Here is a 5,441-nt window from a genome sequence, read left to right as displayed (position 1 = left end):
AAAAAAAAAAAAAAAAAAAAAGTTAGAAAAGCAAAGCAAATTATTTCAAAATAAAATAAGTAAGGAAAAAATATATAAGACCAGAAATCAATAAAATATAAAATGAAAAATTGAATGAAAATATTTGCTTCTTTGAAAAACTCAATAGAATGTATAAAACTGGCTGTTAAAGACTGATTAAGAAAAATAGAAGACAGAAATTATCAGTGTCAAGAATTCAGGATGGAAGGCCTGGCATGACGGTTCATGCATATAATCCTAGCACTCTGGGAGGCCAAGGCAGGTGGATTGCCTGAGCTCACAGGTTCGAGACCAGCCTGAGCCAGAGCAAGACCTGATCTCTAGAAATAGCCAGGTGTTGTGGTGGGCACCACTAGTCCCAGTTACTTGGGAGGCTGAAGCAAGAGAATTGCTTGAGCCAAAGAGTTTGAGGTTACTATGAGCTGTGATGCCACAGCACTCTACTAAGGGCAACAAAGTGAGACTGTCTTAAAAAAAATAAAAATACAGGATGGAGAAAATATGAACAAATTTATACCAATGAATTGACAACCAAGGTGAAATGAATAAATTTCTTGAAAGACACAAATTATGAAAACCGATTAAAGAAGAAATACAAAACCTAAACAACGTTTTGTCATTTAAAGAAGTTAAATGATACATTTAAAAACCTTGCTGTGAAGAAAATTTAGGAACAGATATATAGACCACTGGTGAATTTATCAAATATTTAAGGAAGAAATAATAGTAATTCTGACCAGACACGGTGATTCATGTCTGTAATCCTCGTACTGTGGGAGGCTGATTCAGGAGGTCTGCTTGAGCTCAGGGGTTGGAGACCAGCCAGAGGAAGAGCAAGACCCCATCTCTACTAAAAACAAAAAGACTAGCTGGGTATAGTGGCACATGCCTGTAGTCCCAGCTACTCAGTAGGCTGAGGATTGCTCAAGCCCAAGAATTTGAGGTTGCTGTGAGCTATGGTGCCACGACATTCCACCCAGAGTGACAGAGTGAGACTCCATCTCAAAAACAAAAATAAACCAATACCAATACCAATTCTATGAAAACTCTCAAAAATAGAGAAGAAAAAACCACTATCCGTCTATCTTATGAGATCAGCATCATCCTGACACCATAATCAAAGATCTTACAAACTATAAGCAAAAGTTCTCACAGGCAGATTCTTCAAGATAATAGAAAAGGAATCCAGTGATCAGACATACTTTGAATCTAGCCATATAGAAAAAGCAGGGTGCATTCCAGGAATGTAAAGTTGGTATACCATTCAGACATCAATGTAATTCACTGTATCAATAGTACAAAAGAAAAATATTATATGATAACTTCAGAAAATACAAAAGACATATTTGACACAACTTAATACCCATTCATGATAAAACAAACAAAAAAACAAAATGAGAAAACCTCTCCAACTAGGAATAGAGAGGAATTTCTAAAACCTGATAAAAGGCATCTATTAATATAAAGAACCCACAGCTAACATCATACTTAATGGTAAAATAGTAACTTTCTTACCCCTTAAGATTAAAAACAAGACACCCCCTCCTATTTGCCAATATATTAAAAGACTCCAGCCAGGCAATAAGGCAAGAAAAGAAATAGAAAGTACAGAGATTGGAAGGGAAATAATAAAATTATATTTACTTCTAGACAACATGGTCATGGATATAATGACATAATATAGATGGAAAATTCTAAGGAATATATGAAAAGCCCAGTAGAACTAATGAATGAGTTTAGTGAGATAAGTTTAAAAAATCGATTATAGTACTTCTACATACTAGCAGCAAACAGTTGGAAATAGAACTGAAAAAAAAAAATACCATTAGCAATAGCATCAAATGCCATCAAATGTGAATATTGAATGGTATTAACCCCCAAAGAAATAGAAACATATATCCACATGCAAGTAGTACAAAAGACTTTTACACTAGTATATGTAGCAGAACATTAAAACCTAAAAGACATAGAAGTGCATAAAATAGAAAGTGAAAATCTTATCACCCTCCCAATTTCAATCCTAGATATATTCACTGTTAATAGTTTGTCATATGCCATTCTGGACTTTTCAGTGCACATAAAACTATAAAAATTATACAACCTGCTCCATCATAGCACTATGTCGCATGGACATTATCCATGTTAGTATCTTATCTTTTATAATAGCTGACGATGATACTATAATTTACTTACCAGGTTACCTAATAGTAGACAATTAGGCTATTAGTGTTATAAATCATTCTTTACAATTCTCAGAAATGAAAATTTAAATTGTAATAGCTATTGGCTAATTGTCCTCCTTAAATATTTTTCCAATGTACACGTCTATCCACAGCATTATTAAAAAGTTACTTCAGGGGTGGCACCTGGCTCAAGTGGTAGGGTGCGGGCCCCATATACCAGGGGTGGCAGGTTCAAGCCCAGCCCCGGCCAAAACTGCAAAAGAAAAAAAAAAGTTACTTTAAAATTGAATAACACATAAGCAAATGCATTTTTATCCTTCATTGCTCAGTTGAGAGAAAGTTTCTTCTTTTGTTTTCAGCTGAATTTGAGAAATCTGGGGAAACACAACATCAGCTTCGTTGTAGTTTTAGGTTTAGGATCTGAGTTGTGAACATTAATTATCATCTGCAGAGGTTATTTTCTGAGTATTTCTTAGTCCAAAAGTTTAGAAATACCTGGGAGACCATTTTTTTTTCAACTGGTATAACTGATCCAAGTGGGACTACTAGTAGAATTCATTTTCTTGATATTTACTTTATCCTTATTCTGTCTTTAAAGGAATGTTCTCTCTTATCCCCTGATTAACTTAACTTCGTATAGTGCCATTTTTCCTTTATCTTACATCATTAAGAATTGGATTCTCTTTTCTATATCTAAACATTGCTAAGAGCTAAGGCATTATTCAAAACTCGCTGGAAGAACAAGATTTTCAGCCAGACTGGAATAGTAAAAACAAAGTATAATTAACTTTTATTTATTTATTTTTATTTTTATTTTTTTTGAGACAGAGCCTCAAGCTGTTGCCCTTGGTAGCGTGCTTGGTAGAGTGACATCACAGCTCACAGCAACCTCCAGCTCCTGGGTTCAAGAGAGGTGTGACCTCCACCTCCCAAATAGCTGGGACTATAGGCGCCTGCCACAACACCCAGCTATTTTTCAATTGCAGCCATCGTTGTTTGGTGGGCCCAGGCTGGATTTGAACCTGCCAGCTCAGGTGTATGTGGCTGGTGCCTTAGCCGCTTGAACCACAGGCGCCGAGCCAATTAACTTTTATATTAATGGATGCTAAGGGGCATTTGCAATGATATTGGTTAAAATCATTCCTTATCATGTAGTGAAATCTTCTTATGTGTAGGAAACAGATAGGCAGACAGACATTAAAAGGGCTCTACCAGTCCATTAAGCATTTGTTAAGTGAGATCTGAATCATTTGTAAACTGACTCCCTAAAATACCACTTACTGACAAGAGCTTTTTTACATTGAGAGAAGATAACTACTTAAAACTATGGCTCCACTGGTGGTCACTGCAAGGATCCTGTCTATCTTCCTATGACTATTCAAGACCTTTATGACCAAAGCCAGAGGGCCTCTAGAGATGTAGGCTGGGCTACATAAGCACAGTTTTTATTATATGGTTAGAACGCTTTGAGCCCATACCTAATCATGCATCTGTGAGATTATAACATTAAATAATGGAAATGCACAGGTTGCAAATGTAATGTTTGGGGGATTTATCATCCCTTTTCTTTCTCCTTTGACATTCTCAAAGCCCAGGAGGACCTGATGCCCAGCTCCGTCAAGGAAGAGGGCTCTGTGTGCATTTGAAGAACCTTTAATATTAAGAGAAACAAAGGGTTATTCAAACTTAGCTGATTTCGACGGGGGAGAGGTTGAAGCTTCCTGGTAGAATGAGGCTTGAGGGAAGATGACTTTCTGAGTGCCTGACATGACATAGTTAATTTAGAATTGTTGCCCCAATATTATTATTTCCTGGCAATGTTTCAAAGCTTCATATATGAGGCTCTATACCATTTAATAAATCTCTGAAATTAAAGGCTCCCATGAGCAGTGTGTTTAACCACTGGCTGTCTGAAGAGATAGAAGAGCCTGGTTTCTAGCATTTGCTCATTTCCATGGTGTAAATACTCCTACCAAAGCAGATTTCAAAATACCAAAGCGAAATGATGGAGTGCAAAATCGGGAAGAGCTGCATCCAGTTGACTCTAGCACAACCCTGGCTCTGAGTAACAACCTTAGAAGGAAATGTTGATTGAAGGACTTTAACCAACTTGGGGAGTCATTAGCAGCTCCCTAACAGAAAGATGACAACTACAGTTAAATGTGGGCAGTAGCTCAATGTGGAAGCTTCTAAATTGGGGTTAGCAAGTGAAATCTAAAAATGATACTGTGTACTATGAGGACACCAGAAAGTTCAGCTTCTCTTAAAATTATTTTTCTACCTCATCATTCTGTATGAGTTAGGAACTTGGAAATCACTAAAACATGTTTCCTTTTCTTTTATATGTGCAATGACTACTTTTTTATTTGTCAAATATTTTTCATTGAACAAATAATTATTGGGTCTCTGCTCTAGGCCAAGCTGAAACATAAGTGCTGAACAAAGAGGTATGGTCTCTGCTCTCCTAGAGCTTGGAATCTTGTAGAGGAGAAAGAAATTTTTCTATTTCTGATTGGAAGCAAGTACTGTAACTGAAAGGAATACAATCTCTAAAGGAAAACAGGCTTAGCTTTCCTAAGGGAGTATGTTTGAGGGATATCTGAAGAAGGAAATAAGTATTAGTACAAAGGAGCTGGGAGAGGAAGTGGGGGAAAAGAACTCTTGTTATGTTGAGTTAAAACATGACAAATGGCCATGGCAGCTGGGAGTGAGTACTGGAGGCCAGGCTAGACCAGCAGGCCTGAGTTTGGCCATGCAGGCCCTTATAGCATGTTAAGTGTTTTGTTGATTCTAAGAGTAATGGACACCTACTAAAGAGTTGTAGGCATTTATACAAGGACAGCAGGTTTAGCTGCAGTACAGGAGAAGGCATTGCTACCTATTCACTCATTTCTTCTCCAAATCTTTATTCAGAACCACACAGTCAATCAAAACCTGGAAGTATAGTCCTTTGAAATGTCCCCAGTCTAAGTGGGAAGAAAGGCATGCAGTGTCCCATGGCTGCTGTAACAAATGACCATAAATTTTGTTGCCTAAAACAACATTTGTTATCTTACAATTCTGGAGGCCAAAAGTCTGAAGCAGGATTCACTGGCCTAAAATCAAGGTGTTGGTATGATCACATTCCTTCTGCCGGGTCCAGGGGAAACTCAGTGTTTAAATTTATTTTTCTTTTCCAGCTTCTAGAGGCTGACTATAGCCCTTGGCTTGTGTTGCTGTATCACATCACCTGTGCTT

The sequence above is a fragment of the Otolemur garnettii genome, unplaced genomic scaffold (genome assembly GCF_000181295.1).
Source record: "Otolemur garnettii isolate 467f Iridium unplaced genomic scaffold, OtoGar3 scaffold00098, whole genome shotgun sequence".
In the NCBI taxonomy this organism is placed as follows: domain Eukaryota; kingdom Metazoa; phylum Chordata; class Mammalia; order Primates; family Galagidae; genus Otolemur; species Otolemur garnettii.
This window is presented reverse-complemented; position numbering follows the sequence as displayed.